At 41.7% G+C, this 21,319-nt stretch overlaps 1 long non-coding RNA gene across 1 annotated transcript in view; it reads left to right on the forward strand.

The window, feature by feature from the left end:
- The window catches only part of LOC137352231 (uncharacterized), a 69,126-nt gene that overhangs the window by 21,530 nt on the left and 26,277 nt on the right, over window positions 1-21,319 (forward strand). Inside the window, exon 2 of the long non-coding RNA XR_010969653.1 lies at window positions 6,850-6,942. This is a non-coding gene — a long non-coding RNA (uncharacterized lncRNA). The remainder of the gene's footprint in view (window positions 1-6,849; window positions 6,943-21,319) is intronic.

Consider the following 21,319-nt stretch of genomic DNA (forward strand, 5'->3'; position numbering starts at 1 on the left):
GTGCCCAGGAATCAGAATTCAGATTAATTTAGATTCACCAAGATCCATGCTAATCATTTAAATAACTCTTGCACTCGGCTCCTTTTGAAAGCACCTAGAACTGTAGAAGAAGGCCATTTGGTCCATCACATCTGTGCCAGTTCTTTGCTATAAAAAAATCTAATATTAATCTTGCTGCCCTGGTTTCTCACCACAGCTCTTTTCTTCCTTTACTTCAAACATTAAGGCACCTTAGAACTATGGACAACATTGAATCCACAGTGGATGCCCCAATGACTCAGTTGGTCATGCCCTGCCCAGGAAGATACTAAATTGAAAACTGGCCTGTACTGAGTTTGCTAAATCAGCTGACTGGCAATAGGGGGCAGTAAAATTGGTCTTGACCGTCAATGGTCCAAGAGAAGGAGAAAGTTACCCAGAGTTTCCACTCATGATCAATATACACTGACCCCTGATTGGACAAGTGTGGACAGGAAGCAAGGACAAGTTTTGATATTTGTATCTACTCTATTGAATCCTCTTAACATTTAATCCTAAAATCTAATTGCAAAGTTTGGATAGAAATTTTCTCTCGATTTTAAAGTAAAAAGGATTCTATTTGTTTTAGCCTTTTAAATATGACACTGCAGTGTTTAGAAGGCTAAAATGAGTAAAATCCTTCTTTCTTTAAATGGAAAAAACTTTTCCATCTGAAGTTTGCAATTAGATTTTAGCATTAAATGTTAAAAGGATTCAATATGGTAGATAGAGAAACTATTTCCTCTTAAGGGAAAAATCAAGGAAGAAGGGACATAATATTAGAGCCAGGTCATTTAGGAAAGAAATCAGGAAGCACTTTTATGATAAAGTCTAGTCAAAATCTGGAACCCTGTTCACAAATGGTTGTGGATACTGGCACAATTGAAGCTTTCAAGACTGAGATAGATTTTTGTTAGACAAGGATATTAAAGGATATGGAGCTAAAGTGGCTAATTGAAGTTGAGGTACAGATCAGGACTGATCTAATGAATGGTTACAAGGGGCTGAATTGCCTACTCATGCCCTATGGTCCCAAAACCCTGAATCCTCACTGTATTAATATGGAGGTTAAGTCATCTTCTATTCATTCCTTCAAATATCATCAAAACTGTAGAATTCCTTACCTCCCTTCCTTCTATAATCTTTCTTTCTTTTGGGCCTCCTTATCTCGAGAGACAATGGATACGCGCCTGGAGGTGGTCAGTGGTTTGTGAAGCAGCGCCTGGAGTGGCTATAAAGGCCAATTCTGGAGTGACAGGCTCTTCCACAGGTGCTGCAGAGAAATTTGTTTGTTGGGGCTGTTGCACAGTTGGCTCTCCCCTTGCGCCTCTGTCTTTTTTCCTGCCAACTACTAAGTCTCTTCGACTCGCCACAATTTAGCCCTGTCTTTATGGCTGCCCGCCAGCTCTGGCGAATGCTGGCAACTGACTCCCACGACTTGTGATCAATGTCACACGATTTCATGTCGCGTTTGCAGACGTCTTTATAACGGAGACATGGACGGCCGGTGGGTCTGATACCAGTGGCGAGCTCGCTGTACAATGTGTCTTTGGGGATCCTGCCATCTTCCATGCGGCTCACATGGCCAAGCCATCTATAATCTATAGGCCTATAATCTATAGGCTTTGAAAACCCAAGCTTGGTGTCATCCAATCACTACTACTTGATTGACCTTGCTTTCCCTCTTGCTCAGTTCAACCGTGGAAATGTCCTGTTTTATGAGACTTTAGCGAGGTTTCTCAAGAACAGATAAAAAACACTGGAGTTTCTTATCTCTGATCTGATTGTCACGTAGCCACCTCCTGTTACATGACCACTTTTCTGCCTCTCACAGGAGAAAAGGAAAGCTGAGAGATTAAAACGTGACAGGAGGTAGATTCAATGGACCTTTTAACATATCTCAAACAGTTCCTGAATTTCAGCCCTGTTTCTGTGCAGCTGGATTAATTAAACCATCAGGATGATATGTGACCCTCCTGAACTAGCTGGAGAGAGGAAAGCATAAATTGTGTCCTGGTTATTAAACCTAGCATGGTGTCCTCAAGATGTCGAACAACACTGTTATGAATTTAATAAAAATGTAGCAAAGTCTTTTGGAACCCCTCAATCTCATTGATTAATTATTTTTTTAATGTATCTAATGCAGATTGAGGTTTATTAAATATGAGCTGATTAGCTATATTAAATAGTTTCATTTGTTTGAAGGTTAGCAATGGAAAAAGGCTCTTTATTTTGAAATCAAGAGGCATAGCAGCTTACCTGAGGCATGATTCATAGGATGAGAAACTAATTTTTATTCTAAAACATTTGGCAATTGTGTATTTTCCAAGTGTGGAACTGAGCTGGACAGATTAGGAATGAAATAAAAGTGCTGGAAAATACTCAGCAGGTTTAGCAGCATCTGTGGAGAGAGAAGCAAAGTTAATGTTTCAGGTCAGTGACCTTTCATCAGGACTGGCAAAGGTTAGAAATATAATAGGTTTTAAGCAAATAAAGTGGGGGTGAGGCAAACGAGAACAAAAGGAAAGGTGTTGATAGGGCCACAGAGAATAGCTGACATGGAGGTCATGGGGCAAAGGCAAAGAGTGTGTTAATGATGTGGTGAAATACAAAGTGTTTGTGCAGAGAGGGTGTTAAATGCCAGAATAATGAAAGCCTGAGCCAAAAGCACAAACAGAGAAAAACAGTGGGCAGGCATATGGTAAAAAAAAAATGAATGATGAAACAAACTAAAACAAAATGAAATTAAAAAAAAGTAATGTTAAAAATAAAAAGGGGAGGCCAGTCATGCTCTGAAATTATTGAACTCAATGGTCAGTCCGGTAGGCTGTAGTGTGCTGAATCGATAAATGAGGTGCTGTTCCACAAGCTTGCGTTGATGTTCACTGGAACACTGCAGCAATTCCAGGACAGAGATGTGAGCATGAGAGCAGGTGGTGGGGGAGTGGGGGGCTGGGGAGCGGAGTGGTGTTGAAATAGCAAGCGACAGGAACCTCGGGCTTATGCTTGCGGACTGAACGGAGGTGTTCTGCAAAGCAGTCACCCAGTCTGTGTTTGGTCTCCCCAATGTAGAGGAGACCATGTTGTGAGCAGCGAATACAGTATATTACATTGAAAGAAGTACAAGTAAATCACTGCTTCACCTGAAAGGAGTGTTTGTGGCCTTGGATATTGAGAGAGGAGGTAAATGGGCAGGTATTACACCTCCTGCGATTGCATGGGAAGGTGCCGTGGGAAGTGGAAGAGGTGTCAGGGGTAATGGAGGAGTTGACCAGGGTGTCGCAGAGGGAAAGATCCCTTCAGAATGCTGCCAGGGGAGGGGAGGGGAAGATGCGTTTGGTAGTGGCATCACGCTGGGCGTGGCAGAAATGACGGAGGATGTTTCTTTGGATGTGGAGGCTGTTGGGAACTCCATTCCATTCTCCCAGTTTCTCCGTCTCCGACACATCTGTTCTGATGATGCAACCTTCCACGACAGTGCTTCTGATATGTCTTCCTTTTCCCTTAACCGAGGATTCCCCCCCACTGTGGTTGACAGGGCCCTCAACCGTGTCCGGCTCATTTCCCACACCTCTGCCCTCACCCCTTCCCCTCCCTCCCAGAACCACGACAGGGTCCCCCTTGTCCTCACTTTCCACCCCACCAGCCTCCGCATCCAAAGGATCATCCTCCGCCATTTCCGCCACGTCCAGTGTGATGCCACTACCAAACACATCTTCCCCTCCCCTCCTCTGTCAGCATTCCGAAGGGATTGTTCCCTCTGCGACACCCTGGTCAACTCCTCCATTACCCCTGACACCTCTTCCCCTTCCCACGGCATCTTCCCCTGCAATCGCAGGAGGTGTAATACCTGCCCATTTACCTCCTCTTTCCTCACTATCCAAGGCCCCAAACACTCCTTTCAGGTGAAGCAGCGATTTACTTGTACTTCTTTCAATGTAGTATACTGTATTCGCTGCTCAGAATGTGGTCTCCTCTACATTGGGGAGACCAAATGCAGACTGGGTGACCGCTTTGCAGAACACCTCTGCTCAGTCCGAAAGCATAACCCTGAGCTTCCGGTTGCTTGCCATTTCAACACTCCCCCCTGCTCTCATGCTCACACCTCTGTCCTGGGATTCTGCAGTGTTCCAGTGAACATCAACGCAAGCTCGAGGAACAGCATCACATTTACCGATTCGGCACACTACAGCCTGCCGGACTGAGCACTGAGTTCAATAATTTCAGAACATGACTGCCCCCCCCCCTCCCCCCACCCCCTCTTTTTTATTTTTACTTTTTATTTTTTATTTTTATTTCATTTTATTTTATTTTGTTTCATCATTCTTTTTTTTCACCATGTATCTGCCCACTGTTTTTCTCTGTGCTTTTGGCTCAGGCTTTCATTATTCTGGCATTTGACACCCTGTCTGCACTAACGCTTTGTCTTTCACCACACCATTAATACACTCTTTGCCTTTGCCCCATGACCTCCTTGTCAATTATTCTCTGTGACTCTATGTCCTATTGTTCCCTTTTGTTCTCTTTTGCCCCACCCCCACTTTATTTGCTTAAAACCCATTACATTTCTAGCCTTTACCAGTTCTGATGAAAGGTCACTGACCTGAAACGTTAACTCTGCTTCTCTGATTTTGGAGATGCCAGTTGAGGGAGGAATCGTGGCCTGGACACCTCACTGACTTCCTCAGAAAATGCCCCGGCGAGATTTACCATCCTCTTGAACAACTGGAACAAGCAGACCAAACTCTGATTTAATCTCGGTCCTATAGATGGGAGGTTCAATATAATGTTCAGCTTGGTTTGCAGAAGAGACTTTTTTTACTCAACAAGTTATGATGATTTGGATGCAGTACCTGAAAAGGAGTTGATTGCAGATTCAACAGTAACTTTCAAAAGGGAACAAGTATATACCTAAAAAGAAAACAATTGCAGGGCTATGGGGAAAGAGTGGGACTAACTGGAGAGCACTATTGATGAGCCAAATGGCCTCCTTCTGTAATGTATGATTCTACATGATGAAGTCCAAGAATAGCACTTGACTCCACAAGCTTCTGACTGACAGGTGAGAGGGTGTCAGAAAAGCACCAGGCATCTTTTACTTACATTAGGGACATAGTTTTTAAATTGTGGTCATGCTGTCTCCTGCCAGCACATTTTATTTTCAGCTCTTTTGCTTGGATCCAGCAGTAGGTGACAAACTAATAAGTCAATGAGGGAATAATGATCAGGGCAGAGCTTCCTGCATCACTCCCACTGCCATTGAGAAGCTATAAATTCTGCGAGCTACAACCTCTGTGGGACGAACATCTTTAAGCATTTCCCATCTCCCCACTCCCCTCCCAACCTTGTGCTTATGGTGCAGTGGAAACTGGATGTGCTATTTTAGGATCAGAAGTCAGCATCTAGCACTCCCAGGGCAGATACAGCACAGGCAGCTGCAGAGTACAGTTCTCTCTGCTTTTCCCCAACAGTGTCTGTGCCTCAACCTCACAGGAATGTCTCTGACTGCAGCAAGTGTGCAAATTTTCCATTTCTCCACCACCCTGCCACCCCCCCCCCCCCCCACACCCGCCACCCACCCACCAGCCATCTTGTGACCTTGGAGTGACATTGCCAATTTAGTGCCAAGTTAGGAGCACACATTTTGCTGTGGACATTTGCTCAAATGTCATTTCATGGACCATCCTTGAAACCAACAGAGGAAACTTTTATTGCATTAATCAAAATCAATCCCAGCTCCAAAAGGTGACAAACCCATTACAAATCTATCAAGCCTGCCCCAACAAGTCATGCTGCAGCTTCATACATCAACACAAGCAAGCCATGCAATCTCCTGGGGGAGGGAGGATAAGAGTGAAGTGGCCAATTCAGGAGAAAGAAAAACCTCTGGGAAATTTCTTATCGCCCCTCTAAGACAATCAAACAAGCTCCAGGAGAATGCTGCACAGCCTACAGAGAGAGAAGCTACAACACGGAGATAACCATTCAGCCAAACAGGTCCATATTGGCATTTGCCCTCTGTGTAAGAAAATACTTAGAAATCACATTTACCCACCTTGTTCTCATATCGTTTCAATTCTCTATCCAATCAGACTTGAATTTTGACACAAGAATGAATGTTAACCAGCAGTGGGATTCGAGTGGGTGGAAGGGTGCAATGACACCAAATACGCCCGACTTAGGCAATGCGACATTTTAGCCCCTAGGCCCCCTCTGCATGCCAAGTCAGCATGCCTGCCCAAATCAGGTGGGAAGTGTAGTAGATGGTCCCATGGCATTACTGGACGAAGAGCAGTGAGTTGCCCTAACTGACATTCCCCATTTAACCAACACCAACAGGATCCGATTATTGTTCCTGTGTTGTTTGTGGGACCTTGTGGGTGCAAATTAGCTTCGGCATATGCCTACACAAGAACAGTGACTGCACTTCAAAAAGTAGCCTGTGAATTGTAAAGTGCTTTGCGATGTTGTGATGCACTCTGGAAATGTAGGTTTGTTCCCCATATAGCTTCTCGCAGTGGTAAAATGGTTCCCTTCCACTCTTTGACTGGAATACAACATAAGTGGAGCATGGAATCATGCTTTTAAAAGCTGACAGCGCAAGACACAGTGTCTAATCATGGAGCAGCATTCTCATACAAAAGGTGTTCACAACACACAAATATTTTGAACATTTGGCCCCAAGACTCTTCAGCACTTTTCCAATGACTTTCTCTCCTTCTTCTGAGCCAATGACAACACAAGCCATCTTTATGTCTTTCATAATTTTCAAAATAAACATGTTTTATGTCAAATAATCGCTGCCCACTAATTATTTCTTCCAACTTTTAGTGCTGCACATTGGAAACTATTTATTTGAGAATCCCCTGAGCCTGGAAATTGGGCTGTGCAAGTAACACAGGAGCATCTCAGTGACTGAGGCAGGTGAGTCTTGAGCCTGACCTGGGTGTGTGAGTGACTTGGGTTAATGCCACGCTCCAGGGACAGTTTAGATGGAGCTTTACTCTGTATCTAACCCATGCTGTACCTTCTGTGAGAGTGTTTGATGGGACAGGAAGGAGAAGTAACAATGAAAAAACTTGAACTTGACAGAGAGGAAAGGGCAAAAGAGAGAGCATTTCAAAGAGAAAGAGAAGGGAAATTCAAAGTTAAAAAGCTGGAACTCAGTAATCAGCGATTTTCGCTGCCTGTCTGACTGTTGAAACCTTCTGGTTCTCTACATGGGTTCTTACTAATGGAAGGAGTGAATTTTTAAATTCTTCCAGGAGAATTATTTCCCTAAGAGTCTCATGCGTGGTCTCTACCGTTAGTGCCTGCATCCAATGATCAAAATTAATTTGCTTTAACCCTCTCAATTTCTATATAAGTCTGCCCAGGCTGTCTCCAGAGGTTCCGAAATTTCTTCCTGTCGCTTCAGGGACCAATCCATAAGCAGCAAGAATAGCCTTTTTTTATCATCTCATAACCTGCTGACGCCTCCTCAGAAAGCATAGCACAAACGTCATGAGCTCTGCCCATCAACCTGCTTTGCATAAGCAGTGTCCAGCTTTCCTTCGGCAACTTCATCCGTTCGGTTATCTTTTCAAAAGAAAGGAAAAATGCCTCTATGTCCCTTTCCTCAAACTTATCAAGGGCTTGTACAAATTTAAACAGCTCTCCACAGGGTTCTGGGCTGGAGTCAGATCTTTCCTCACCAGAATTTTCCTTGGAGCCAAGGCTACTCTTTTGACTTAGTTCCAGCTTTTTAATTTTGAATTTCCTTTCTTCTCTTTCTCTTTGAAATGCTCTTTCTTTTGCCCTTTCCTCTGTCAAGTTCATGTTTTTTCATTGTCAATTCTCTTTCCTGTTCAAGCTTAAGTTTTCCCATTTCTTTTTCTTTTTCAAGCTTAAGTTTTTCTACTTCCAATTCCAACAGAATCCAAGATAATTCAACTGCACTACCATCTGGTTCACTCTTTTCTTCCAATTTCAAATGCTGTGCTATTACCTCAATTATATCTGCTTTCTTAGCTCCTGGTTTTAACTCACCAACTTTTCTGCCAATTCCTTTAGTCTAACCTTGGTTAAGTTTCTCAAATCACTAAGGGATGCATCTTCCTTCCCCAGAAAGGTCATAACAACTGACAAAGATATTCTAGTCGCATAAACTTTACTGTAATGCACAAGAAATCTGTTTTTTTTTACTTTTCCTCTTTTCAATTATTATTCCCCCATTACAATTGCACATCATTGGCTTTTGGGTTATCCTGCACAGAGCCTCCAATTATATGTTGTGACTGAGGTGGGAGAAGTGCACTGTCTTTTCTAGTCCCACTTCTCCGCAGGTCACAACATATATTTAAAAAATGTTAACGATTCGGTCAGTCATATATTCTACTCTTTATCCCAAAATAAAATACACCAACGAGGTTTCTTTAATAAACAATAAAATTATCAGTTTACTATCAAACAAGACTTATCCAGTAACAAAGCAAAGCATGAACACACATATTGAAATATGAAAGTTCCCTTTTTAAATTCCCCCCACACATTCACACACACACTGAAAAAAATTCAGAAATTCTCTCTGCAGAGATCTGTTACAAAAAAAGACCAGAAAAAAGAACTTTGACCAAATACTTCCTCATTCTTGAAGTAAATAGAGAAGATATGGAAGGAAGTCAGTTATCCGTTTTGGTCTGGTGGCCGGGTAAACGGAGATGAGTCACTGGGATATTTTCTAAAAAGGTTCTTTTTAGACGGTGTTGAGAATTAATCTGGTAGGTTTTTCTAGCATCTCAGGAGGGATGCAGCACCAGGGATTTTAGTTCTCCCACACTGGATCCTTACAGGTTTCTTCAAAGAAGTAGAGAAAGAGGTGAGTTGGGTGGTTTCTTTTTCCTTGGCAGATAAAACACCAACTGTCTTCAAAACAGTTCACACCCCAACTGAACTGAAAACAATATCTTCCCCAAACAGAACGTCAATCTTTTGACCTCCATAAACCTTGACATGTGGCCTCTCTATAAACATCTTCCCTAGGTCACCAAGGATTCTGTTGTTTATTGAGCTTAAAGCACATTCAAATAACATCTCAAGTATCCTTTTAGTGAACTTGGGTTAAAAAAAACACATCCATGGAATCTTTTCAGTTTTAAAACAAGTCCTCAAAAAATAAAATATTAAAAAATGGAAGCACTTTTGTAACAAAATATAGAGTATCGCTATAACCTGCAAACCCGCTCCTCAATAGATATTGATCAACTCCTTAAAAGTATTAATTCAACCCACAATTTACTCCTGTGGACATCAGGAAGAGCATCTCACAGATGGTCACTGATTCTGTTCTAAACTCAAACGCCTGAGATTTATACATTTTGTATTTGTGCCCTTTAGTTCTGTGCCTGTAACCCATTGCTAAATAGCTTGTTTTCTTCTGCATAATCTCTATCTTCATTATTTTAGAGGCCTGGACCACATCCCTTAGTTTTCCTTTCTCCAACAATAATAAATCATGCACTTGAGCCTTTCCTTGTAGTTCAGTTTCCCCAAACTTTAGATGTTCAGACTAATCAGCTGGTGTATTGGACCACACTCTTTAGGAAGTTAGTCATGCTTTTGTGACACGTGATAGATTTCACAACATCACTACGTGTCTTTGAATAGTGGACGATCTCGCTGAATGATTATGGGAAACTGGCATTAGAACGACTTATGCAGGGCCAGAAATTTCTGAGCCAATTCTAAATAAGCAGCTTTTCCTAAAAGTAGACAAACAAAATTTTTTGGAAGCAAATTTAATTGTATCAAATATAATAGCTGCTCGGGCATGTGGGACTTATGATTAAGTATAAGAAAGATATGTATTTTACCCACACTGGTGCACAGAAAGCAGTGACTGTTCAACTCTCACAAAAACACCAGATGACTACCCTCAACATCATACTGACCAGCTCTATATAGTCACGCAACTCTTTAAAGAGGTCAGCAAGTTAAACATGTCCACTGGAAATGTGGCAGAAACATCGGGCTGAATTTTCTGGCCCACCCAAGATCGGGAACAGAGGCAGACGGGATCCAAACATACTGGCGCCGGCGGACATAATGGTTTCCCGACCCCATTCCTGGCACTGGCCATTTTTGCCAAGGTGGGTTCAGGGCCAGCAGGGCTACCCATTCCCACAAAGTGGGAAGCCAGTCAGGCTCATTAAGAGCCTAGTTAACCATAGTTAAAAGGAGGCCAACTGGGATATTCCAGTCGACCTCCCATTTCCTGATGCGACGGGGGCAGTTTAACTGCCTAGAGGTGGGCACCCAGAGGCAGGCCAGGAGTGGGAGTGGGGCCAGTGCTCTAGGCAGTCCTACAGGCCCTCCCTAACCTGCCTGGGTGCAGGTGCAGCTAAAGGCCGCCCTTCAGAGGGATTCATCACTAAAATCCTTGGCCTAACAACAGTTGGGATAACCTCATCCCTGCGGGTTGGGTAGAGATGATTGAAGACAAATGCTATCTTCACTTACCCAGAAGGGCCTTAAATGACTGTGATATGGGTATATATTTTACAAGTATTTTCGCTTGCCAGTTCAAATTTGGCCAGTTCCAATGGATATTTTGGCTGTGTTTCAGTATTCATTACTTTCATTTTGTTATACTCTCTACCACCTCCCTCCCCCACCCCATCCACCTCAATTTGGCACAGGAGTCAACCGAGTGTGATTAACAACTTTAATTTGCAGTGAATGCATTTTATTAAGTTGGTCATACTGCAAGAATTTTCTAAGCAGCAAGATCTCCGATATTAAATAATCGGTTTCAAAGTGAATCCTGTCGTTTCTGTTGTGTGTGTACTCCTTTATGAGGTGTGGCTACAAGATCATGTTATTCATGTAAAAGCTATGATGTAACACACCATGTGATTCTGAGTGTACTAGCTCCTCTCTCAGTACTCAAGAAAGAAACAGCAATATTGTGTTACTGATCCCATCTGGAATGGTCAGTCTTTGTGTACAGTCTCTACTAACACAGGGGTTCAAGGAACATGCAATATGGTGTCAGAGGTGGGATTACTGAAGACTCAAAGATGCAACACATTGGCACTGGTGGGTCTTTTGAAGAACTAGACACTTTACAAGCTGATAATGATTCTGAAGACAGCAGCTAGTACATCGAGACGTTTATTGTACAGGTTTTTCTTCAAGACTGCCTAATACTCAGAATCCTGTGGTGTGTTACCTCAGAGCTCTTGCATGTCTAACATGATCTTGTAGCCACACCTCTTAAAGGTGTACATACACAACACTTCCTAGATGTTTAGAGGTATAATATATCATGGCCATGGATTTCTGCAGAAGGTCACCCCATCTGCTGCCATTAGTTCAGCAGGAGATCGGTGAAACTCCCAGAGAAATGGTGCAAATGGCCAGAGGGCCTTCCCCAAGTCATGCCGTGGTCAAGCAATTCTGGCTGATGTATACTGTAGGTGGGACTCCTGTTCTTGCAAGACGTCTGGACCCACTGCAGCCAGAACCTGACCGTTACCAGTAGGACTCTTGTAAGCATAGCACTGGGGAAAAGGGTGCAATAATGATTACTGTAAAGCAAAGGTCAACATAAGGTCCGGGCTATGCTGATGCTTAGCACATCGGGACAGAAAACGTTAAGTTTAGAAAGGGCCGATTCGCAGGTGAGATAAAGTAAATCATCGTGGATGATGGTGTGAGGAAAAATACTGGTTGGAAGAGAAACTGATGACACGATAGAGGGTCAAGCGGGTGTTGGAAATAATCACATGGGACACCAACAACTTTCAAAGCAGTGCTTGTGCTCCATCACAAAACAATGCACCTGTTCTCATTGGAAAGACATACTCAGCAACACACAGGTGCTCATTGGGCCTTGTTGCAGAAGGAACACAAGCCCAGGAGAAAGAAGGAATACGGCAGGACTGATACTTAATAAGCTCCAGAAACACTAATGCTCCTGAGTATTTCTGACTCTGGCCACAGCATAGTGCAGACAGCAATTCCTTTTGCTGCAAGAATTCCTGCCAACAGCAGAAAGCATCAGCAATCCCTTCCATTCACTTGAAGGAAGACACACCCATTAATGTGACTTAGACCTGTCTACTCACAGGAGCAATTTTAGGAACCTCGGCAAACGTGAGCACCCTGTCCACTAATGTAACAAAATTACCATGCCTCAGTACGTGCATTTACTCATAGACTCAGACCTAATCAAAGCTATCACATCCTTTAATGCTCTCACTGGGCTAATTACTACCTCAGTGGTGCTTAATTCATTATTAGGGCATATAGAACAAGTAATTTATATTCTTAAAGGCCATTTGCGATGAAAAGCCAGGTGAGAAAAGTCAAATGTCATTCTTAAGATATTTTTTAAATGCTGCACAATAAATTTGTGTTCAAGAAAATAAGGAATAACAGCCCATTCAGTTGATCAAACCACTTCCTTTACATTTATTATTACCTCAATCATAGAGCCATCTCCCAATCTACTCAAGGCCTCTCTATTCTCTTCCTGACTCCCATGTGAATCAAACAGACCTAGAATTATCTCCATAATCTTTAACCACTTTTCACAATCCAGTTCCTTCTTTGGAGGTAGTAACTGACCGAGGATTAATTACTTCTCTGATTTTTGGGAAACATAACCATTGAAAGAAATGAATTTGTTCCAGAAATGTACTCAACTGGAAACTGGACAATGTTGCTGGTTAGAGCACTGTTCTTGGGCCTCTGAGATTTAGGATTGAATCTAATCCAGACTGGTAGGATGAAAGTCTCCTTTCTCTACCAGCTGGAGGAGTCCAGAGATCTTCAGTTATTCTCAACCCAACTTCCAATCAGCATGAGCCCACAGCACAGACTTGCACATAATTAGACATTAATTCGTGCCAAATTCACCAACGTATTCTGAATGTATAGCTGGTACAGCAATATCGCACTGGCGCAGTTGGGAGGGGCAAGATTAGTTTAAGTCACATAGATACAGCAAAGTAGAGGAACCAGTAAGGTCTGTTGAATCTGTGCTAGATTGGCCCTGGAAATACTAAATGCTGCTATATTATGTGGGCGTCAGCAAGATAAAATAATTAGCTCATATTTCTGATTGCTATCCCGTGACCACTACTGGAAACTCTGTGCACATGAATGTTAGATGAGAAAATCTTCAGGCATGACAACAGGCCCCAAGCAGTCCACACCACCACTTCCCCACACATGGCCGAATAGCCTGCTGACACTCATTATCAGGGCTTATTACATGAAGAATGGGTGATGTACGAGAGGACAGACTGGAAGGGGACTTTTTTTCATTACAATACTGTAGTTATTGTAACAATGATCTGGAGAATTGTTAAGTGAAAGGGTAGTTATCTAATTGATGGTCATATCTGGGTTTGTCTGAGTATGGAAGAACCCAACGTGAACCCAGTTGTAAACGAGTTATACTAACTTGGAGTAGGCAGATGGAATGACTTGAAAACTGTATTAAAAAAACTGAATACAGCCTTCCTTACTGTGTGATTTTGTAAGCACCTTTCCAATTATTCTAGTTAACGTAGTCTTAAAATGCCCAATGGTGCAACTCAGGATGCCTGTTCCCATTATAAACATGTTAGCTGGTTTTCTTTATTGAATGGGGTATGTAGTAATGGGGTGCCACTGCATTTGATTAACTCCGATTACACCCATGGGAGATCAGCATATTTAAACCCAGTTTTTTTGGGAAAAAACATATTGAAAACATAAGATTACATCATCTTCCTAGCCTGAAGGATAACATCACTTCATTTGGTGTAGATTAGGAGCTGAAACTCCATATGAGAGCAGCAAAAGCCAGGAATGTTCGAGTTTGTTTTACTGAGGACAATATTCCATTACACTCCTTGTATGTAGCTGTACAGGGGGCTCAGGATTCTTATAGTCTATCAGCATGGCCTCTTTTTGATTATGCTGCTGTAGGATGGTTAAGATACCTGTATGTTGTTCAAAGTATGGACAACCTGTACAGATGCGGCCCCTTTTAAAAGGATTTGCTTATATTGGATCCCTATGGCCTTGACTGATGAGTGACCTGTTCATAGGGTTTTGCTTAAACAAACAGCAAGTGTGGTCTTGGGCCCAAATCTCTTAAACTTGTAACTATAGCACGCGAGTCTGTTTGGCACATGTCAACACAGTTTGTCTTCCCTCAAGTGTACATGCATATCCGATTGCTCTTTCCTGGCTATATATTAGCTTTATGTATGTGCCTAAGGGGCAAAAATGTACGGATAATAATTTTTTTAAATGCACATAATTAATTAGACTCAGGCCCTTAAGATGTAACCTCCCTCCGTTCTTTAGGTCAGCAAGATAGATTGTCTATTCACTATAAATACTACAGTTCCAGCCATAGGATGAATATGCTCCTTCTCTCAGAGTAACCCCCAACCCCCTTAGAATGGTGTCAAAGTTTCCATTAAACTACTGATGCCCAATTAGATCATTCCATGTTAGAAAGCCAATGATGTCCTATTAGATCATTCCGTCTGACTCAGCCAATGATATCCTGTTACATTACTCGCTGTTACTAAGCCAATGGTGTCATGATAGGCCACATTCCGATTCTTAGCCAATGATATCCTATTAGGTCATGCTGTGTTACCAAGACAGTGATGTCATAAAAGGCCATTGTGTGTTACTGAACCAATGATGTCCTGATTGACCATTTGCAGTATTACTCAATGTCGGGATGGTCGCAGTGTTATGAAATCAACAAAGTTAGAGTAAGCTACTTTCGCTCCTACAGGCAGTTCTTGAGGTTAGTCAAGCAGTCAGAGATTATCTTCATTAGTTTTAGGCCAGGAGCGTTGATGAGCCCAGCAAAGGGATTCCCCCAGTGGCACAGCTGAGGACAAGATCTCAGAAAACATCTTTCACTATTTGATTGCTGAGTGACTGAAAGAATCTATCTCAACTGCAAGAGATGGCAACTAAAGTAGATGCATCATATTCCCTTTCTGACTGAAATGTACAGAAAGCTCTTTAAAATTCCATAGTATTAATCACACTGAGGGTGGGAGAAAAATAACACGGTCACAGTGCAGTAAAACCCCTAGCATACTCATCATGCATGTGAGTTCTCAAATGAATGGGTCTGTGAATATTTCATTCATGACTTTCAAAAGTCGACAATTACGATTTCAAGTCAGCCAGTCTTCATTTGGCCAACATCCACATATATGGTGGATTAAGTTGTCAATTTCTAACACGTGTCAATTTATTACATTCAACATGAGAATTCCATTTAATTTCCAGTTGCTCCCATTACAATTAATGAATGACCTCATCAGCAACTTGGAATTCCCTACAAAGCAAAAGCCCACCCAAGACCAGCTGACTTGTAGTTATGTGTCAATTTTCTACAGTTACGAATTTAATACAGTCTTAAATAAATGAGTATGTGAGTTTCATTCACGACGTTGAAAATGCCATAGTTATAAGTTCAAGGCAGTTAGTCTCATTGTCAGTTTCTTGCATCCACGAATGAAAAGGTTCTCACAAAAGATGAATGAATGACTGAGCCTAGCATGAGATGAATTTGTGCAAATTACACTTCAGATATATTATATTTGCATAGCTAAGTTTACTGTATCTTGAAACTACCATTGTAACATTTGCCCAACACTTGTTTTAGCTGTAGTTCTTTGAAAGTTATAGGTTTTACATTGTGGAGGATGGTCATTTGGGTTGCCACATTGTACCTGGTGTGTTCTTTATGTAACAGCAGTCAGAGCTGACAACCTGGTTGAGGTGTATCAGAAATGCTCGTGGGTGGGGTAAACAAGTCGAGTCTGACCCTGGGGGTGGAGCAAATACAGGTTCTGACACTGTGGGTACTGGAATGCAATAACAACGGGGAACCTAGTTTCATGAAGCAGCTTGACTGGAAATTTTACCGTCCCCAACCCCTGCAGCCCATCAATTTGGACGCGTGCTGTTTGCGAAGTGCCTAGTCTGGGCCCAGACTCACCTCTAGGCCATCATGCTCCAAAGTGACTGCTGAGCCTCCAAAAGACTCTGTGAAAATGTAATGCTCAGTGGAAAAAGGGCGACATATTAGGGGTGATTTTCTGAATTTGCTCTCCTGCCAGGAGAATATATCAAGGATAGTGGGTGTGTGCCACATTTTTATGTGTCCATTAAAATAAATGGATGGAAAATCGTGGGAAGCATGTGTGTGATACCCATTGCAAATTCCCAGCAGGTGTGACTCAGCTCCAGTAGAGCTTAATTTGTAATTTTGGGCCCTGTTGTCACAGAGAGTCTTGATAATGAATTCAGAATCATGTGCTTCATGATTGATCAATGGTCAGGAAGGAGAGGAGGCGGAGGAGAAAGAGACAAAGAGTCGCAGGTAGTGAGAGAACAAGGCAGAGAGGCACAATGAGAGAAAAGAGAGAGAGACAAAGCAAGAGACATGGGGCACAAATTGAGAGAGGTAGAGGACTGGCCCAAAAATAGTGCTCACCATTAGTTAAACTTGCCTTGCCCTTTTAACCTATGTGGTATTTTGCCCAGCAAGTTGCTGGATCTGAGAGGTGCAAATGGCAGGACATCCTCTACAGGGTATCTGGAATCTAAGAGAAAAGGGCAAGCAATCATGTGTCTCCTTAACCAGTCTGAGGTCAGCGTTGTGAAATTAACAGTGCAAGGTCTGAACAAGGAAATGCAAGTCACAGTGGGTGAATTCAATATCAAATCAGATACAGAATGAGAGATAAAGAGAAGGAATGAAAGACTTGATTAAGAGAGAAAAAAAAGCGACGGAAAGAGAAAGTAAAAAACATAATTTAAATTTATTTTAAAAATCTCAAACAATAATTAATCCCTGAGAAATAGGACTCCACACCTGCAATAGTTAATTTTCAGTGCCAAAGAGGTTGATGGGCAGTAATTAACAGTCATCACTTTGTTAAAAGGGTACTTAGACTGAAATGACAAGCCCTAATTTTATGTGGTGAGTTTAGTTTGTATCTACCACACAAATAAAGGAACTTGATGCCATGCAATGCATTTCAATGGTGAGGAAAACAGCAAGATGTTGTTTTTGCGAAGCTAGAGGCAGAGCAATGCATCTCAAACAGCAACTTTTGGATTTGTGTGTTTAATCACGCATCTACCCCTTGCCTGAAGTTGCTGTGAAATTTGCGTGTAAATAATGGTGTGTGTTATTAACCTCCCCGTTATTTTGACAGAAAATTCTGGACAATTAAGTTTAACCTGTGCAGACAGGTACTTGATACCGAAACAGCACCAATTGGAAAATATCCCCTAGTGTAATTGGAGGGAATTTGCTAACTGTTATTCTGACATAGACATTAACTCATCTATTTTACATGGGTTGACATTCAGCCAAAATAGCAGATATAGGAACAGCATAGAATGCTTTAACCATTCCTTTATTTAATTTCACCAACAGTAATTTGTAATTCAAATGCTTTGTGACTTTACAATGAAGCTCATTGTGTTGTAGGGAATATTGCAGTGAGAATATTCAAAAGAAAATTCAGCGACAGGAAAATGAATGTCGATCTTACGGCAAATAACTTGTCTACTTGGAAAACCAAGGTGAAGGGCAATGCCCCCAAAAAGCTGTCGAGGCTAGATCAATTGAAATTTTCAAGCCTGAGATTGATAGACTTTTGTTAGGTAAGGGTATCAAGTAATATGGAGCAAAGGTGGGGAATTGGAGGTGAGGTACAGGATCTGCCATGAACTAATTGAGTAGCAGAACAGGTTTGAGGGACTGAATGGTTTTCTCCTGTTCCTATGAAGATAGCAACTAGGTGAAAAGAGTTGGGGATTTATTTTGTTCTCAAAGAAATGGCCAAGACTAGATTTAAAAGACTTTGCAATTTTCGGAGGAAAGGAAGACTGAAGGAGGTAAGGAGCTACACATTCTTGAAGATCTGGGAAAGAATCAGTTATCGAGTAAGAGATGCAGTGAAGAGTCTTAATTTCAAAACAGTGCGAATGAGGAGAGGAGGAGGAGTGGTTCGCTACACATAATGAACGTAAGGTAGATCAAAGAAGAAAGTTCAGTGGAGACTCACTATATAGTACAGCGAGGCAGTAGAACAGAGAGGCATGAAAAGAAGATTGGTGGCGAGATCTACGGGAAGGATTCACATACAGGTATTAGCCTTGACTCACTGATAGCATGCTCGCTTGAGTTTGAAGGTTACGGGTGGAAATCCCACTCCAGAAACCTAAGCATAAAATTTATTCTGACACTCCACTGCAGTGCTGAGGCAGTGCTGCACTGTTGGACGTGCCATTTTCAGTTGAAACAATAAACTGAGGCCCTGTCTGCCTGCTCAGGTAGACGTAAAAGATCCCACAGCACGATTTTGAAAAAGACCAAGGGAGTTCTCCCTGGTGTAATGGTCAATATTTATTCCTTAATCAACATCACAAAAACAGACTATCTGGTATCACATTGTTGTTTGTGGGACCTTGCTGTGTGCAAATTGGCTGCTACGTTTCCAAAATTACAACAATGGCTACAATCCAGAGGAACTTCATTGGCTGTAAAATGCTTTTGAACACCCTGAGGTCATGAAAGTCGCTGTATAAATGCAAGTTCTTTGTTTTTAGACAGAAGTTTTGCTATGCCCAGGAGCATGTGAGAACCTCCCTAGATATAGGAGCAATGTTCAAGTGTGTGCCTATGAAAAGATATGTGGAAATGGAAAAAGATATGGAAAAGAAAAGTGTGGAAAAGACTATTGGTGCAATTAACAGGTGACACTCAACTCATACATAGCCATTTCTCTGTCCACTGTTTTAGTGTGGCCATTATACCATTGGCTTTAAATGACTTCAAGCCTTTGAAACAGTAGAGGGAAGAATGTCTTCGGAGCATGTTGTATTTTCCTAACAGTCATGTCCAGGCTGTAATGCAGGTAATAGATAAGCTTACCACAACATGCTGTGAGTTAATGCTTGCTCCCTAAATAGAGTTAACATTTTACTTCTCAGAGTTCAGCTGCTAAAGAGAAAGAAAAAAATTAACTAACGAGTTGGTTTCTAAACTTGGAAAGTTACTGTGGATTATAAATCAGGGGTTGCAGAAAAGGTAATGTTTCTCATTGCATGACCTCTTAAACATCCCAGGTTACGAAAACAGCTATAAATTGTGAAACATAGTCAGCTTACTGTAGCTATCATTAGTTTTCTGTGTTACGGAGTCAAGGGTTGCCCAGAAATGGAAGGCCCCCTCAATTTTCATGCGGTCTGGTTAAAGTAACATTAATGAATTCTGTTGTGCTAAAGGTTCCTTGTGTTTGGCTATTTTCAGCCCACACAGAGCAATATCAATGTGCATTGCTTAGTGGAAATATTTGTACCAATTAATTTTTGGCTTACAACCTATTGCTCTGTTATGAGCCAAAACTGAAAGGAAAATCCTATAATCCTCTATATAATAAAACTGGGAGGGAGTCTCAAAATCCAGAGAGGCCCATGATTTATCAAGTGTCTATTATGAATCCTCGTGAATCCTATCAATTCAAGTAAACACCAGCGAAGATGGTTTGCCCTGCCCACCCAGAAGGACAGGCAAAGAAAGGAACTAGAGGATGCAGGAAAGAATGAATGAGAAAACAGACATACATCACAAAAGAAGAAAAATAAGGCCTGAAAGATTAGAAAGAACAGGAGATTTAGAAACACATAAGGTGGAGGAGATGGAAGGGATATAGAATGCTGGAACTATATCCTCTCAAGTTGATGACTTAAGTTCAAATCTGAGTTATAACTGATAGTCAACCATATTTTGAGGTGATGGTTGTAACAATGTCATGCCATCACTATTTTATAGCATCTTTACAGAGGCCATTCGACCCACCAAGGGTGCCTGAGACCTAACCAATTAGTCTCAGTCTCCTGCTGTTCCCCATAGTTCTGTAAATGTTTCCTTTTCAAGTATTTATCCAATTCCCTTTTGAAAGTTACTAACGAATCTGCTTCCATCACCCTTTCAGGCAGCACATTCTAGATCATAACACCTCGCTGCATTAAAAAAAGTACTCATCTCCTTCCTTTGGTTCTTTTGCCAAATAACTTAAATCTGTGCCCTTTGGTAACTGACCTTTCTGCCAGTGGAAACACTTTCTTCCAATCTACTCTGTCAAAACCCCTCATAATCTCCTATTATATCTTCTCTACTTTAAGGAGAACAATCCCAGCTTCTCCACTCTCACCACTGCTGTCCCTCATTTCTGGTAACATTCCAGTAATTCTCTGCAATCTCTGCATTGCCTTCACATCCTTCCTAGAATTTGGTTCCCAGAATTAGACACAGTTCTCCAGCTGAGGCCTAATCAGTGATTTATAAAGCATCTTTGCAGTTTGACGCATCATTTCCTCCTTCTCAGTAAGTCAGCCTTGTTTTTATTTGTAATTTTTCAACTTACTTTATAAGTTAAAATCCATTATTTGTAGACTATGCATTTCCTGTTTATGTGAACAAGACTGTTGGCAGTTTCCTTGCTGGCTCAGTACGTTAATGCACTGTCCAGTGATACTAAGCCATACAAATCAGGAAGATCGCAGGTTCAATCCCTGGGATGATGGCTCCCATGGTGACCATTGGATTTCTATAATCAGGTTCCCTGGGTTGGAATATTTGGTCGCAGCCATGGTTCAGTGGGTAGTGCTCTTTCTGCCAAGTTCGAGGGTTATGGGCTCTCAACCCCACTTCAGAAACTTGAGCATGTAATCTAGGCTGACACTCCCTCCCAGTGTACTCCTCAACTAACATCACAGAAAGTACAGATTATCTGGTCAATATCTCATTGTTGTTTTGTTGGACCTTATTTGATGCAAATTGGCATTTCCTACATTAAAACACTTCTTAAAAAATACTTCATTTGCTTTAAAGCGCTTTTGACGTTTTAAGGTTGTGAAAGGCGTTATACAAACATAAGTTCCTCTGTTTCAAGGACTCCTACTAGAAAGTTTGAGTTTGAGTTTGTGAAAGAAAAAGAAAGACTTGCATTTACATAGCGCCTTTCACAACCTCAGAACATCCCAAAGTGCATTACAGCCAATGAAGTACTCATAAGGTAGTCACTGCAGGAAATTCAGCAGCCAATTTGCACACAGCAAACTCCCACAAACAGCAATGTGATAATGACCAGATAATCTATTTTTGTGATGTTAATTGTGGGATAAATATTAGTTCGGACACCAGGGTTAACCCCCTTGTTATTCTTCAAACTAGTACCACAGGATCTTTACATCTACCTGAGGGCAG

This window comes from Heterodontus francisci, chromosome 37 (genome assembly GCF_036365525.1).
Source record: "Heterodontus francisci isolate sHetFra1 chromosome 37, sHetFra1.hap1, whole genome shotgun sequence".
NCBI classification, from domain to species: domain Eukaryota; kingdom Metazoa; phylum Chordata; class Chondrichthyes; order Heterodontiformes; family Heterodontidae; genus Heterodontus; species Heterodontus francisci.